The following is an 18,245-nucleotide window of genomic DNA, read 5'->3' as shown; positions in this document are numbered from 1 at the left end:
TGCCTCAGCGATACAGATAGCCGTACCGTAGGTGCAACCACAACGGAGGGGTATCTGTTGAGAGGCCAGACAAACGTGTGGTTCCTGAAGAGGGGCAGCAGCCTTTTCAGTAGTTGCAAGGGCAACAGTCTGGATGATTGACTGATCTGGCCTTGTAACAATAACCAAAACGGCCTTGCTGTGCTGGTACTGCGAACGGCTGAAAGCAAGGGGAAACTACAGCCGTAATTTTTCCCGAGGACATGCAGCTTTACTGTATGATTAAATGATGATGGCGTCCTCTTGGGTAAAATATTCCGGAGGTAAAATAGTCCCCCATTCGGATCTCCGGGCGGGGACTACTCAAGAGGATGTCGTTATCAGGAGAATGAAAACTGGCGTTCTACGGGTCGGAGCGTGGAATGTCAGATCCCTTAATCGGGCAGGTAGGTTAGAAAATTTAAAAAGGGAAATGGATAGGTTAAAGCTAGATATAGTGGGAATTAGTGAAGTTCGGTGGCAGGAGGAACAAGACTTCTGGTCAGGTGAATACAGGGTTATAAACACAAAATCAAATAGGTGTAATGCAGGAGTAGGTTTAATAATGAATAGGAAAATAGGAATGCGAGTAAGCTATTACAAACAGCATAGTGAACGCATTATTGTGGCCAAGATAGATACGAAGCCCACACCTACTACAGTAGTACAAGTTTATATGCCAACCAGTCCTGCAGATGATGATGAAATTGATGAAATGTATGATGAGATAAAAGAAATTATTCAGATAGTGAAGGGAGACGACAATTTAATAGTCATGGGTGACTGGACTTCGAGAGTAGGAAATGGGGAGAAGGAAACATAGTAGATGAATATGGATTGGGGGTAAGAAATGAAAGAGGAAGTCGTTTGGTAGAATTTTGCACAGAGCAGAACTTAATCATAGCTAACACTTGGTTTAAGAATCATGAAAGAAGGTTGTATACATGGAAGAACCCTGGAGATACTAAAAGGTATCAGATAGATTATATAATGGTAAGACAGAGATTTAGGAACCAGGTTTTAAATTATGAGACATTTCCAGGGGCAGATATGGACTCTGACCACAATCTATTGGTTATGACCTGTAGATTAAAACTGAAGAAACTGCAAAAAGGTGGGAATTTAATGAGATGGGACCTGGATAAACTGAAGAGGTTGTAGAGAGTTTCAGGGAGAGCATAAGGGAACAATTGACAGGAATGGGGGAAAGAAATACAGTAGAAGAAGAATGGGTAGCTTTGAGGGATGAAGTAGTGCAGCAGAGGATCAAGTAGGTAAAAAGACGAGGGCTAGTAGAAATCCATGGGTAACAGAAGAAATATTGAATTTAATTGATGAAAGGAGAAAATATAAAAATGCAGTAAATGAAGCAGGCAAAAAGGAATACAAACGTCTCAAAAATGAGATCGACAGGAAGTGCAAAATGGCTAAGCAGGGATGGATAGAGGACAAATGTAAGGATGTAGAGGCTTATCTCACTAGTGGTAAGATAGATACTGCCTACAGGAAAATTAAAGAGACCTTTGGAGATAAGAGAACCACTTGTATGAATATCAAGAGCTCAGATGGAAACCCAGTTCTACGCAAGGAAGGGAAAGCAGAAAGGTGGAAGGAGTATATAGAGGGTCTATACAAGGGCGATGTACTTGAGGACAATATTATGGAAATGGAAGAGGATGTAGATGAAGATGAAATGGGAGATACGATACTGCGTGAAGAGTTTGACAGAGCACTGAAAGACCTGAGTCGAAACAAGGCCCCCGGAGTAGACAACATTCCATTGGAACTACTGACGGCATTGGGAGAGCCAGTCCTGACAAAACTCTACCATCTGGTGAGCAAGATGTATGAAACAGGCGAAATACCCTCAGACTTCAAGAAGAATATAATAATTCCAATCCCAAAGAAAGCAGGTGTTGACAGATGTGAAAATTACCGAACCATCAGTTTAATAAGTCACAGCTGCAGAATACTAACACGAATTCTTTACAGTCGAATGGAAAAACTAATAGAAGCCAACCTCGGGGAAGATCAGTTTGGATTCCGTAGAAACACTGAAACACGTGAGGCAATATTGACCTTACGACTTATCTTAGAAGAAAGATTAGGCAAACCTACGTTTCTAGCATTTGTAGACTTAGAGAAAGCTTTTGACAATGTTGACTGGAATACTCTCTTTCAAATTCTAAAGGTGGCAGGGGTAAAATACAGGGAGCGAAAGGCTATTTACAATGTGTACAGAAACCAGATGGCAGTTATAAGAGTCGAGGGACATGAAAGGGAAGCAGTGGTTGGGAAGGGAGTAAGACCGGGTTGTAGCCTCTCCCCGATGTTATTCAATCTGTATATTGAGCAAGCAGTAAAGGAAACAAAAGAAAAATTCGTAGTAGGTATTAAAATCCATGGAAAAGAAATAAAAAGTTTGAGGTTCGCCGATGACATTGTAATTCTGTCAGAGACAGCAAAGCACTTGGAAGAGCAGTTGAATGGAATGGACAGTGTCTTGAAAGGAGGATATAAGATGAACATGAACAAAAGCAAAACGAGGATAATGGAATGTAGTCGAATTAAGTCGGGTGATGCTGAGGGAATTAGATTAGGAAATGAGACACTTAAAGTAGTAAAGGAGTTTTGCTATTTGGGGAGCAAAATAACTGATGATGGTCGAAGTAGAGAGGATATAAAATGTAGACTGGCAATGGCAAGGAAAGCTTTTCGGAAGAAGAGAAATTTGTTAACATCGAGTATAGATTTAAGTGTCAGGAAGTCATTTCTGAAAGTATTTGTATGGAGTGTAGCCATGTATGGAAGTGAAACATGGACGATAAATAGTTTGGACAAGAAGAGAATAGAAGCTTTCGAAATGTGGTGCTACAGAAGAATGCTGAAGATTAGATGGGTAGATCACATAACTAATGAGGAAGTACTGAATAGGATTGGGGAGAAGAGAAGTTTGTGGCACAACTTGACCAGAAGACGGGATCGGTTGGTAGGACATGTTCTGAGGCATCAAGGGATCACCAATTTAGTACTGGAGGGCAGCGTGGAGGGTAAAAATCGTAGAGGGAGACCAAGAGATGAATACACTAAGCAGATTCAGAAGGATGTAGGTTGCGGTAGGTACTGGGAGATGAAGAAGCTTGCACAGGATAGAGTAGCATGGAGAGCTGCATCAAACCAGTCTCAGGACTGAAGACCACAACAACAACAACAATCCCAATGGATATGTTCATTGTTGTGTTCTGCCCTCTCGTCTAACATAGGGTGCCTAGGAAAGCTGCTTTCTCGGATTGCTAGACAACAATTCAAGCAAATCGTATTAATATATTTTTATTACAGTAAGATAAATGACAATACTTTTCGTATTCACAGAGGTGTATCGCAAGCAAATGGTGACATGCAAATAACATATGTTCTTCGGTATATACCATTTCAATGCAAGAAAACCAACACAGTTCGTTATGTTACTGTTGTAGTGTTCGGAGGACGGCTCGTCTTCAAATCGGGCTAGGCGGCGGGGCGCTTATACAGAGGGGTCCAAAAAAATTTATCCACTGTATAAAAGTCCATAACTGGCAAACTAATTGACGGAGTTGTCTCATCTTTGGTAGAGTAATCGTTTGTAGTTCAGGCAATCGCCACACAAGCATTGCATTGCGTTGTTTTGTTTTGTCAGATGACAGTCGCCAGACAGTAAGTGTTTTGTTCTTTCTTGCACCTAGTTACTCGAGTAAACATGGCTGGCGCAAGGCTTACATTCGATGAAAGGAAGTCAGTTTTGAAGTGGTATTTTAAGTACGAAAACATTAATGAGGTTCAACGGAAATGGCGACATGAGTATCAAACAGAGGCACCGACACGTTTAACGATTCGTCGCATTCGAGACAAATTTGAAGCCGAAGGCTTTGTTAAAGATGTACACAAACAACGATCTGGATGGCCTGTAACAACAACAAGTCCAGCTAACTCCCGTCGTGTGTTACAACAATTCACTCGCTCACCACAGAAGTCTGTGAGACCGTGTGCCCATGAAACTGGAGTGAGTCGCTCAAGTGTTCGGCGAATTTTGAAGACAGCAAAGTGGAAGTGCTGCATCCCACGATTGCTACACGCAATGAAGGAGGACGACCCAGAGCGTGGAATGGAGTACTGCGAGTGGTTTACTAACATGGTGCGCAACGATGAAGAGTTTTCAGAGATGATAGTGTGGTCTGATGAGGCACAGTTCAAACTCAGTGGTACAGTAAATCGCCACAATTGCATCTGCTGGGCCGCCAGAAATTCGAACATCCATGTAGACAAAGCCGTGAATTTGCCAGGAGTAAATGTATGGTGTGGGTTGTCTTACCGGGTCTTGATTGGGCCATTCTTCTTTGACGGCACAGTTACCGGTGAGGTGTACCTTCAGACATCCATTTTACCTGCCATCCAAGACTTGTTTGGAGACGGAAGAGTTTACTTTCAACAAGATGGTGCCCTAGCCCACTACTAAAATCGTGTTAGGGCGTATCTCGATGAAAATATACCAGGAAGATGGACAGGCCGTAGAGGTGCTGTGGAGTATCCACCACGTTCCCCAGATCTAAGTCCTCTGGAGCACTAAAGGACGTCGTTTATCGATAAAAGTCATGCACATTGGATGAACTTCAAGAATCCATCGTACATTCATGTGCAAATATCCAACTGAACGCGCTGCAGTCAGTAGTTCGTGCTGCAGTTTGGCTGCATCGTTTGTATGTGGATGTTAATGGTGACCATAGAACACCTACAGTAATATCTTTAAGTTTAAGCTACACTTTCACCAAAAATGAGGCAACTCCGTCAATTAGTTTGCAAGTTATGGAATTTTAAACAGTGGATACATTTGCTTGGACCCCTCTGTATTCTCTTCGTGTAGGGGCCGCTCCTGTCTCGGTGTCGTCCTAGAGAGTGGTCCGTCAGCGAACTATTGGCCCTCTCTGCTCTTCTGTTCTTGCCCGACGTGCCGGCACTTGACGTTACGTCGGAACATTCATCGCATGTACCACACAGATTTCTACGATTATTTCACTTTTGTCTGTTAGGATTGACAACTCTACGCAAACGCTACTGCTCTCGGTCGTTAAGTGAAGACCGTCGGCCACTGCGTTGTCCGTGGTGAGAGTTAACGCCTGAAATTTCGTAATCTCAGCACACTATTGACACTATGGTTCTCGGAATATTGGATTCCCTAACAATTTCCGAAATGAAACGTACCATGCGCCCACCTCCAGCAACTGTTCTGTGACCAAAGTTTAATTCCGGTCGTGCAGTCATAATCACGTAAGATAGCTTTTCACATGAGTCACCTGAATGCATATGACAGCTCCGCCAACGCACCGCCCTTTATCCCTTGTAGTACGGGATAATACCGCCATCTCTATATGTGCGTATTGCTACCCCACGACTTCTGTTACCTCGTTATAAATGATTTAGGAGACAATCTGAGCATCCCTCTTAGAATGTCTGCACACAATGCTGTCGTTTACCGTCTTGTAATATCATCAAAAGATCAAACGAATTGCAAAATGACTTAGACAAGATACACCATGAATCAAAAAGTGTAAATAACACTAAACAATGAAAAGTGTAAGGTTTGGACATGAGTACTAAAAGTAATCCGTCAAATTTCCGTTAAATTATTAATTACACATATTTAAAACCTGTCTGTTCGACTAAATACTTACGAAATACCATTAAAAACAACTTAAATAGGAATAATCGTATTAAAAATGTTGTGGGGTTGGGAACCAAAAACTATGTTTTATCGATAGAACTCTTAGGAGATGCAAAAAATCTAGTGAAGAGACTTTCTGCACTGTACTTTTATGACCTCTTCTGCATTATTTCTGCACGGTATGGGAAACTTACCAGATGAGGTTGATGGATAACATTGAAAACTTTGAAAGAAGGGAAGCTCTTTTTGTATTATAGCGAAACAGGACAGAATGTGTCGCAAACACGATAGGCGAGCTATTCTCCGAATACCAAAATTTTTTGGCCATTGTCACGTACACGGCGATGTTAAGAGGGATCAGATCTATGGCAGAAAGATTTAAGAGTTCATTTTTCCTTTGTGCTATTCGAGAGTGGAACGGCTGAGAATAGTCTGAATGTGGTTATGTGACCCCTCTGCCAAATACTTAAGTGTGACTTGCAGAGCAATCAAGTTGATGTAGATCTAGGAACGGATATGCTAACAGCTAACAATACTCAAAAGCTGATCGAACATATGTATGCTCCCTCCAACCAAGATTCCTCAGAATTCTTTTGATAGCAAGTCGAGCTGTTCGTTTCCCCACAGGTGAATTTATCTGACCATTGTAGCTTAAATCACTCCTTACTGTACTCTCTAACACTTGACAGTTGCGTCAGGTTCCCATGTAATCAACTGCTGTTGGACGTTTTCGTTTATGGGGTATTAAAGAATACGTGTCGAATATTCTGAGATCTGTTGGTATCAACCAAAACAAGAAAAAAATTCCAGTAGACATGGGTTCTAAAAAGCATGCTTTGAGAGTATGATCACTCGTTAATCAAAAAGCTGTGGTTATTGTTTCGAAAAATCGTCTTGTACGAGGGCTGGCGAAAAGATTCCAGACGCCATCAGAGCAGAGCCCTGAAGTTACGAATTGTGTTTACCCCAAAGCTAACCACAACCACAGTCAACTTATACAATGGTTTTGTACACTGCTGAAGCCATGTTGACGATCGAGTATCGCATTTTACGTGCACTTGATACTTAGGTTCTCATGTGCCCCCCCGGTTACCCATGTGGTCTAATGCACAGCTTTCTCGATTGGGAAGGAGGGCCTGGTGCCCGGCACGAATCCGCCTGGCGGACTTGTGTCGAGATCCGGTGAGCCGGCCAGTCTGTGGATGGTTTTTAGGCGGTTTTCCATCTGCCTTGGCGAATGCAGGCTGGTTCCCCTTATTACACCTCAGTTAAACTATGTCAGCGATTGCTGTGCAAACAAGTTCTCCACATACGCGTACACCAACATTATTCTACCACGCAAACATGGGGGTTACACACATCTGGTGTGAGATGTTACCTGGGAGGGTCCACTGGGGGCCGCACCGCACAATAATCCTGAAAGAGTGGTTCGGTGTGGGCCAGCGGAGGGGTGAAGTCGACTGCGGTAGTCATCGTGAATTTATGGGCCACTGCAGCTGCGTCGGGGACAGAGCCTCTCCCGTTTCTAGGCCCCCCGGTTAATGTACAATACAATACAATACAAAAGGTTCTCATATGGTAACTGGAAATACGAATCTGTGGTCGCCTTCTTTATCTCTGAAGCCAAAATAGCATGTGGTGACCTTTCTTCCTTGGATTCTCATTCATCAGTCATTTGTAGGGCGACAAGGGCATCAGTGCATTTTGTTGGTGCAAGTTGCCTAAATTCAGGGGCAAATATGTATTTAGGGGTAAACCTGTTGCTCTCTTTTGATAGGTCCTTAACCTATCGTTCTGCCAAGATTGTTAAGACCCCCTGGAAATAATCCATCCTTTTGACTGACAGCTTCTTAACATATTATTTCTCCACACCTTCCCCTCCCCTCTCCTCCTTCCAACCCCTCAGGAAACGTTCAGCCCTCCTCCCTCCTCCTTACTGATACAGGTATGCTATAAGGCCTGAGTTATTCGAATAGGCCCATCTCTATAAATTTGATTGATTACTTAATTAAATTGATAAATTAATTAACGCCCCTCTGGTAAACCCTGCAAACTGACACACTCCCCTCTCTCCCTTCCCTACCGGAAAAATGGCGCTCTATGCTGGAGAGGAAGGATCTCATGACAGGAAATTCAATTACATAGCAGAGGGTATATTATTTATTTGTAAAAAATTTAGTTTGCAGCGGTTGGATCTCTCTTTCTCATAATTCTCTGCCGTTTTGGGAAGATGCAGGTCTTGTAAAAAAACATCGAAAATAAGTAATTAGTACGATAGCGATTTTTTATCCTGACCTGAACAGGAATACCATCATGAAACATCCATCCCACGTAATCAAATTGTTAAAATCCTTTTGATCGCGAAGCATGCACCATCAACCGTTCATTAGCCCACACGGAAGGAAATCCACGCAGACTGGCGGAGTCAGTATGCATGGGGGCCCCTGTTGAGTGATGTGTCAGTCAGCAGCCATACCACACGCAGGTGTCCAAGAGGAGGCTGTGCAGACCCTGTGATTGAGAGACCGGATGTCACGCTATCGCTGCACAATAGCACCTGAGAAATTCCTGTCGAAACACGTGCTCTTTCTCTGTTCCGCCTCCTGCAGTATACCATTGCCAGGCCTGCACACGCCATCGATCATGGTTGGACCGAACTGCAAACAAAGCAACATTTACCTAGTAAACCCCTGCAGAATACCAACGAATAGTAGGACTCCTTTCTACCCAATAAACGAATACATAGAGGGAATACAGCCTTTGCCATAGTCCTGTACACGATTTTCACAACAAGTAACGATACTTTAACGACGTGAAAAAGCGAGTGTTGTCTGATTTTTCCAATCTTCTAAAGTAACTCGTATGAACGGGAGGAATCTGCGTTTCGTGTGAGAAATTCGAGGTGTATGGTCAATAACATCGCTGCCTCGGATTGGGTAAAGTAGATTGTTTAAAATGGTGGGTCTATGTCGTGGTGGAATTGCTTAGAAGTACTGTATATGTCCAAGCTGCAGCTACTTTCGCAGAGCACTACGGCTGCTTGCAAGGGCAGTGACGAGGAGTTGGCAACCGGAAATAATGGAGTAGCTCACCCTTTAACATATAGAAAGAACGCACCTACCTGTCTGATCTCGCCCGCAGCAGTGAGGTCTGGCGAAGTGGCCAGTGTGCTGGTTTAGTGTGACAGAAGAGGACATGTGTGTACGGGCTGCGTGAGAGAAATTTCAAAGTGACGGACGTTTGCGCTGGACGTATTGATAACAACCTAATTCCTAGCACTCCAATCATCCCCGGATGCCCTCCATTGCGGCAGCGGCCGCGGCGGTAATTTTTAATGAGCTGTTTACGTCGGCGCTGGTGGTGTACGATGCGGACGGGTGCATTGCGTATGGACCATGAGACATGAGCGCACGGGATGTGGTAGTGTTTTCAGCTGTCTCTGGTATCTAGCCATGACAGGTTATTGCTACGGACTGGATCGTGGTTTAACTGTGTCGTGTTTAGTGCTTCTCAATACACAGCTGTGGTTGTCGAGCAGTGGAATTTGCTGTTGTCTCTGTTCTATCACGCAGTAGAACCTTCATCCCTCCTTCAGAATGTAGACGAGAGAACCGATTTAAGAAGTCTATAGTAGTTTTAAAAACTCAGTAGCGACAACAAATTACCATTTGATCAATGTATTGTATCAATTTGAAGTATTGTGTGCATGCATGTGTCCAGCACGGGCTGCATGGCTGATGCGGGTGTAGGTCTCTCTCTCTCCCAGTCGGCGTGGAAAGGGCTACCATGCAGTAGGCAAGGGGCGCGCATCGTATTCGCGAGTTTGCGTGATCCTGAGGATATTACACTACTGGCCATTAAAATTACCACACCAAGAAGAAATGCAGATGATAAACAGGTATTCATTGGACAAATATATTATACTAGAACTGACATGTGATTACATTTTTACGCAATTTGGGTGCATAGATCCTGAGAAATCAGTTCCCACAACAACCACCTCTATCCGTAATAACGGACTTGATACGCCTCGGCATTGAGTCAAAACGAGCTTGGATGGTGTGTACAGGTACAGCTGCCCATGCAGCTTCAACACGATACCACAGTTCATCAAGATTAGTGACTAGCATATTGTGACGAGCCAGTTGCTCGGCCACCATTGACTAGACGTTTCCAATTGGTGAGAGATCTGGAGAATGTGCTGGCCAGGGCAGCAGTCGAACATTTTCTGTATCCAGAAAGGCCCGTACAGGACCTGCGACATGCGGTCGTGCACTATCCTGCTGAAATATAGGGTTTAGCAGGGATCGAATGAAGGGTAGAGCCACGGGTCGTAACACATCTGAAATGTAATGTCTACTGTTCAAAGTGCCGACAGTGCGAACAAGAGGTGACCGAGACCTGTGACCAATGGCACCCCATACCATCAAGCCGGGTGATACGCCAGTATGGCGATGACGAATACACGATTCCAATGTGTGTTCACCGCGATGTCGCCAAACACGGATGCGACCATCATGCTGCTGTAAACAGAACCTCGATTCATCCGAAAAAAATGACGTTTTGCCATTCGTGCACCCAGGTTCGTCGTTGAGTACACCATCGCAGGCGCTCCTGTCTGTGATGCAGCGTCAAGGGTAACTGCAGTCATGGTATCCGAGCTGATAGTCCATGCTGCTGCAAACGTCGTCGAACTGTTCGTGCAGATGGTTATTGTCTTGCAAACGTCCCCATCTGTTGACTCAGGGATCGAGACGTGGCTGCATGATCCTTTACAGCCATGCGGATAAGATGCCGGTCATCTGGACTGCTAGTGATACGAGGCCGTTGGGATCCAGCACGGCGTTCCGTATGACCCGCCTGAACCCAGCGATTCCATATTCTGCTAACAGTCATTGGATCTAGACCAACGCGAGCAGTACAATCCGACTTTTATCAAAGTCGGAAACGTGATGTTGCGCAATTCTCCTCCTTACACGAGGCATCCCAGCAACGTTTCACCAGAGAAAGCCGCTGTTTGTGTATGAGAAATCGGTTGGAAACCTTCCTCGTGTCAGCACGTTGTAGGTGTCGCCACGGCGCCAACCTTGTGTGAATGCTCTGAAAAGCTAATCATTTGCATATCACAGCATCGTCTTCCTGTCGGTTAAATTTAGCGTCTGTAGCACGTCATCTTCGTGGTGTAGCAATTTTAATGGCTAGTAGTGTATTTTCACCAGGTATGTTTAGTGGAAACGTTGTGGTGGAGGAGGGGGCGTACAAGAGCTTGCATGACAAGTTGGTGCTGGTCTGGCTGGCTACGGTTTTCGGACTCTTATGGATTCAGCCAGAAAGAACGCTGCTTCCGGTCTGGACTTAACTCTTTAGTGGGCTGCGGTCGCTGAAGGACGCGCTGCCGCTTTGCGCGTCCCCCAGTTACGATCGTGCCTCTTGCTGCAAACTACTGTGATAGTGTATTTAACAATGTTGTTTTGCATGATGCAGGATCGTCTTCAGAGATTCGACGCAGTGTATTTGCGGGCATTTACGTTTTGTGCTGTATTTTTTTTGAGTGTATTCTGTCCTAATGTATTTCCATTCCATGTTGACCTGGGAAGACTGTGCAGCAAATTGTTTAAAGGAGTATTTGCAAATGTATTGAGGCATAAAACAGTTTACCTATTTCGTTTATGCACGCAAATGTTTCAGAGTAGTAGAGGAAGGTTGAGAGGTATCACAAGTGCACTGCGATCTTTTTCTTACTCCTTGTTCAAGTGTGGCTGTATGTATCGCAAAACTGAAACAAACTACTGGGCAGCGATCTTTTTGAAAGTGCGTTTGGAGACATATTCAGTTGGATTAGTAACTTCTGAAGCAGCTCGAGTTCAAAGACAAGGGTATTTCCCACAAAATCACGCAAGTGTCTCTGGGACAGTTTTACAAGTATGTTGTGATCTTTTGTTTTAGAAACTGTGTTCAAGTGTGGCGGTGATGCTGTTCCTCGGAATTCTTTAAATGCTCTCACGTCATCTGCAAATCTTTGTCTTTATGCAATGGTCCATTTAGCTCCTGTGACATCTTCAAGTCATGTATGTGGAAATGTTCCGCAACAGCAGGTGTAAGAATTCCCGAAGCAGTTCGTGAAATGCAACTCATTTACTACTTTAAGTGTCTCATTTCCTAATCTAATTCCCTCGGAATCGCCCGATTTAATTCGATTACATTCCATTATCCTCTTTTTTCTTTTGTTGATGTTCATCTTATATCACCGCGCGACTGCTACGGTCGCAGGTTCGAATCCTGCCTCGGGCATGGATGTGTGTCATGTCCTTCGGTTAGTTAGGTTTAAGTAGTTCTAAGTTCTAGGGGACTGATGACCACAGATGTTAAGTCCCGTAGTGCTCAGAACCATTTGAACCATTTTTTTTTCATCTTATATCCTCCTTTCAAGACACTGTCCATTCCGTTCAACTGTTCTTCCGGGTCCTTTGCTGTCTCTGACAGAATTACAATGTCATCGGCAAACCTCAAAGTTTTTATTTCTTCTCCATGGATTTTAATACCTATTCCGAATTTTTCTTTTGTTTCCTTCACTGCTTGCTCAATATACAGATTGAATAACATCGGGGAGAGGCTACAACCCTGTCTCACTCCCTTCCCAACCACTGCTTCCCTTTGATGTCCCTCGACTCTTATAACTGCCATCTGGTTTCTGTACAAATTGCAAATAGCCTTTCGCTCTCTGTATTTTACCTCTGCCACCTTCAGAGTTTGAAAGAGAGTATTCCAGTCAACATTGTCAAAAGCTTTCTCTAAGTCTACAAATGCTAGAAACGTAGGTTTGCCTTTCCTTAATCTATTTTCTAAGATAAGTCCTAGGGTCAGTATTGCCTCACGTGTTCCAACATTTCTATGGAATCCAAACTGATCTTCGCCGAGGTCGGCTTCTACCAGTTTTTCCATTCGTCTGTAAAGAATTCGCGTTAGTATTTTGCAGCTGTGACTTATTAAACTGATAGTTCGGTAATTTTCACATCTGTCAACACCTGCTTTCTTTTGTTAGGAATGGCTCTCCCAAGGCTGTCAGTAGTTCTAATGGAATGTTGTCTACTCCCGGGGCCTTGTATCGACTCATGTCTTTCAGTGCTCTGTCAAACTCTTCACGCAGTATCTTATCTCCCATTTCGTCTTCATCTACATCCTCTTCCATTTCCATAATATTGTCCTCAAGTACATCGCCCTTGTATAAACCCTCTATATACTCCTTCCACCTTTCTGCCTTCCCTTCTTTGCTTAGAACTGGGTTTCCATCTGAGCTCTTGATATTCATACAAGTGGTTCTCTTCTCTCCAAAGGTCTCTTTAATTTTCCTGTAGGCAGTATCTATCTTACCCCTCGTGAGATAAGATTCTACATCCTTGCATTTGTCTTCTAGCCATCCCTGCTTAGCCATTTTGCACTTCCTGTCGATCTCATTTTTGAGACGTTTGTATTCCTTTTTGCCTGCTTCATTTACTGCATTTTAATATTTTCTCCTTTCATCAATTAAATTCAATATTTTTTCGGTTACCCAAGGATTTCTATTAGCCCTCGTCTTTTTACCTACTTGATCGTCTGCTGCCTTCACTACTTCATCCCTCAGAGCTACCCATTCTTCTTCTACTGTATTTCTTTCCCCCATTCCTGTCAATTGTTCCCTCATGCTCTCCCTAAAACTCTCTACAACCTCTGGATTAGTCAGTTTATCCAGGTCCCATTTCCTTAAATTAGCACCTTTTTGTAGTTTCTTCAGTTTTAGTCTACAGTTCATAACCAATAGATTGTGGTCAGAGTCCACATCTGACCCTGGAAATGTCTTCCAATTTAAAACCTGGTTCCTAAATCTCTGTCTTACCATTATATAATCTATCTGATACCTTTTAGTATCTCCAGGATTCTTCCATGTATACAACCTTCTTTTATGATTCTTGAACCAAGTGTTAGCTATGATTAAGTTATGCTCTGTGCAAAACTCTACCAGACGGCTTCTTCTTTCATTTCTTAGCCCCAATCCATATTCACCTACTATGTTTCCTTCTTTCCCTTTTCCTACTGACGAATTCCAGTCACCCATGACTATAAAATTTTCGGCTCCTTTCACTACCTGAATAATTTGTTTTATCTCATCATGCATTTCATTTATTTCTTCATCATCTGCAGAGCTAGTTGGCATATAAACTTGTACTATTGTAGTAGGCGTGGGCTTTGTGTCTATCTTGGCCACAATAATACGTTCACTATGCTGTTTGTAGTAGCTTACCCGCACTCCAACTTTATATTCATTATTAAACCTACTCCTGCATTACACCTATTTGATTTTGTGTTTATAACCCTGTATTCACCTGACCAAAAGTCTTGTTCCTCCTGCCACCGAACTTCACTAATTCCCACTATATCTAACTTTAACCTATCCATTTCCCTTTTTAAATTTTCTAACCTACCTGCCCGATTAAGGTATCTGACATTCCACGCTCCGATCCGTAGAACGCCAGTTTTTTTTCTCCTGACAACGACGTCCTCTTGAGTAGTCCCCGCCCGGAGATCCGAATGGGGGACTATTTTACCTCCGGAATATTTTACCCAAGAGGACGTCATCATCATTTAATCATACAGTAAAGCAGCATGCCCTCGGTAAAAATTACGGCTGTAGTTTCCCCTTGCTTTCAGCCGTTCGCAGTACCAGCACAGCAAGGCCGTTTTGGTTATTGTTACAAGGCCAGATCAGTTAATCATCCAGACTGTTGCCCCTGCAACTACTGAAAAGGCTGCTGCCCCTCTTCAGGACGTTTGTCTGGCCTCTCAACAGATACCCCTCCGTTGTGGTTGCACCTATGGTACGGCCATCTATATCGCTGAGGCACGCAAGCCTCCCCACCAACGGCAAGGTCCATGGTTCATGGGGGGGGGGGGGGGTGTACTTGTATACAACCTTCTTTCGTGATTCTTGAGCCAAGTGTTAGCTATGATTAAGTTATGCTCTGTGAAAAATTCTACCAGACGGCTTCCTCTTTCATTTCTTACCCCCAGTCCATATTCACTTACTATGTTCCCTTCTCTCCCTTTTCCTACTCTCGAATTCCAGTCACCCATGATTATTAGATTTTCGTCTCCCTTCACAACCTAAATAATGTCTTTTATCTCATCATACATTTCATCAATTTCTTCGTCATCTGCAGAGCTAGTTGGCATATGAACTTGTACTACTATAGTAGGCATGGACTTCGTGTCTATCTTGGCCACTACAATGCGTTCACTATGCCGTTTGTAGTAGCTTACCCATACTCCTGTTTTTTTTATTCATTATTAAACCTACTCCTGCATTACCCCTATTTGATTTTGTATTTATAACCCTGTATTCACCTGACCAAAAGTCTTGTTCCTCCTGCCACCGAACTTCACTAATTTCTACTATATCTAACTTTAACCTATCCATTTCCCTTTTTAAATTTTCTAACCTACCTGCCCGATTAAGGTATCTGACATTCCACGCTCCGATACGCAGAACGCCTGTTTTCTTTCTCCTGATAACAACGTCCTCCTGAGTAGACCCGCCCGGAGGTCCGAATGAGTGACTATTTTATCTCCGGAATATTTTACCCAAGAGGATGCCATCATCATTTAACCATACAGTAAAGCAGCATGACCTCGGGAAAAATTACGGTTGTAGTTTCCCCTTGCTTTCAGCCGTTGGCAGTACCATCACAGCAAGGCCGTTTTGGCTAGTGTTACAAGGCCAGATCAGTCAATCATCCAGACTGTTGCCCCTGCAACCACTGAAAGGGTTGCAGCCCTCTTCAGGAACCACAGGTTAGTCTGGCCTCTCAACAGATACCACTCCGTTGTGATTGCACCTACGCTACGGTTATCTGTATCGCTGAGGCACGCAAGCCTCCCCACCAACGGCAGCGTCCAATGTTTATGGGTGGGTTTCATATGCTATCAGCATAATACACCGATAGACAGCGATATTAGGTGTGTCCTCATGGACATGAGGAAGCACTGCTCCTTCCACGACCGATTTCTGTACAATGTTTTTCTTTCTCGAGCCATGAACTGGAGGAAAACTCACCCTCTTACCTTTACTATTGGAACTGTCTTGGAAACATAGTGTGCTTCAGATGTTTCCTACTTGAGTTCTCGACCATGTAAAAGTTGTTAGCTTCTTTATAGTTTCAGTTTTCTTGCCGACCCGCGAAAATTATATTTGATAATTCTGCAGTCTGGTATGAAGCCATTTCACCAGCTTCAATTTATAAATTGAGACCACGGCGTTAGAAACGTTTACGTCAAGGCTAATCATGACAGTAAACTTACATCATCTGCACTCTATTAGTGTAATTTTCCCGACCACACGCTTCACGGTGTACACGTCTATAGTGTAGGCCTCGTGGTAGACATGTTTTGAACAACTGCAGTCAGTGCAGTGCAGTGAATGACAATATCTTGATTGTTTTTTGATTCTGAAAGGGGTCAGAACCATAAACATATTCTTCCAACAACGAGGGGACTATGTCTTTCAGAAATATCGCGTACAGTGATCCAGTTAAGCAGGGAAGAAGCAGATGGGTCTATTAACCAATCATTTACTATGCCCTACGCGACCACTGCAAAGTTTCCTTGATGATTGCAGAAAATAGTAACCCAATGTTATGTCACGATTCGAGTCTTTGCCCAGAAAACAGTTTACCATGCCACAGGTTTGCAGCCGGCCGGAGTGGCCGTGTGGCTCTAGGCGCTACAGTCGGGGCCGCTATGGTCGCAGGTTGGAATCCTGCGTCGGGCATGGATGTGTGTGCTGTCCTTAGGTTAGTTAGGTTTAATTAGTTCTAAGTTCTAGGTGACTGATGACCTCAGAAGTTAAGTCGCATAGTGCTCAGAGGCATTTGAACCATTTTTTGAACCACGGGTTGCAATGTTACCATTTGGATCGTGAAGGCTACAGGTAATAAACTGTTTATAAATAGTAATATATAAATCTTTTGTTAATGTATACTATCTGTGATCTGATTACTCTTTGTTGGCTGCGCATATTCTATTTCCTACTGAAGTAAGCAAATCTTCGTTATATGTTTAGGAACTACAGCCATACTGTTATAAGATTCATTTTTGTAGTCTGTCTTGTTTATGCTGTACCTAGGAGTAAAGACAATATAAAAGTATTCTGCGTAAAAATATTGTATTTCAGAAAATATTTAAAATTCGATATTCGGTACCTACGTACATCGCAAAGCCGATTGCTGATAAACGTTTATGATAGGACTGACAAACCTCATTTGAGAGTCGTGATTCTCTTTTATGTACATACCATTTTCTATCATTTTTATATTTTATGTTTGAGGAAATATCACTGAATAAAATCATTGTTCCATAATTTAAAAAAAAAATCGGAATGTATTTTGTCAGTGACCTAGTGCTAACAACCTTTCAAGTCTAAATTTTTTGTATTAAAATGTGTAATCTTGCTAGAAACACACGCCAGTTAATTAAATGTAATGGATACAAAATCTGGTTTGCTAAAAAGTCTTGGTGGATTTTGCTATAAAAATACACATCGAAAAATCCACTTAATAATATTTTACCCCATATTAATGCCATCTTAAGAACATACAGTTAATAATAAAACAGAATAATTCAGTTTCCACATAAATATAAGCATTACCTCTTCTTCGAATATTGGCGTTGTTGAAAGTGTAGTCGCTGTGTATGTTAATATTTTGCAAAACCGTCCTACGCAATTCTTTAAACAGTAACCAAGAACATTTCTTATTTAAAGCTGAAATTTGAATTTATACGACGAAATTCATACTTCAGCTCTAAATAAGGAATGTTCAGTAAAGCCGGTCTCTGTTTATAAGTCTTCAAGTTATGATTGTACAAAGCAGAAAAATCCAAAACTGCTTTGGATAACTTTTAAAGATTTTTTGAGACCCTTATCTGAGACTCTCATTAAACTGAAATAAACAACGGGTATCGAAATGGGCGTTTTTATTTGAATAACAGTCTGGGCCTCAGTGCTTATATAAACATGTAAGATCTTTAACCTCAAGAGGTTATTACTAACTAATCACTTGGTTACTTCATATCAAGAAAAAATTAAGTAAACTTCCTTATGCCAGTTTTTGCTGCTTTCTCAGTCCAAAAAGGATAGACAAACGCTGAACCGAGCGGACGTAGAGCAGCGGTAGCAGCAGCAGCAGTTGTCTGATACACAGTAATTTAGTTCAGTTTCAGTTCTTTTTTTCACTTGTTTCTGGAAGGAAGCGAACTACACGTGTGTATTTTACTGTGTAGACTGGTGATTAACAAATCGATCTAAGTTTTTGTTTTGGCGCAAATCTTGGAGCGTACCTTTGTGTAATTTACTTGGATCCAGAAGCTCCACGTCATGCCACTAAGTTTAAATCTCGTTCTGGTACACAACGTATAGTTTAGATCAGTGTATTCTAGTTTTCTTTCTTATTTGGTGCAGTAGCTTTTGGAATAGCAGAGTATCTAGTACTAGCTGACTGTAAAT

The sequence above is a fragment of the Schistocerca nitens genome, chromosome 7, assembly GCF_023898315.1.
Source record: "Schistocerca nitens isolate TAMUIC-IGC-003100 chromosome 7, iqSchNite1.1, whole genome shotgun sequence".
Classification (NCBI taxonomy): domain Eukaryota; kingdom Metazoa; phylum Arthropoda; class Insecta; order Orthoptera; family Acrididae; genus Schistocerca; species Schistocerca nitens.
This window is presented reverse-complemented; position numbering follows the sequence as displayed.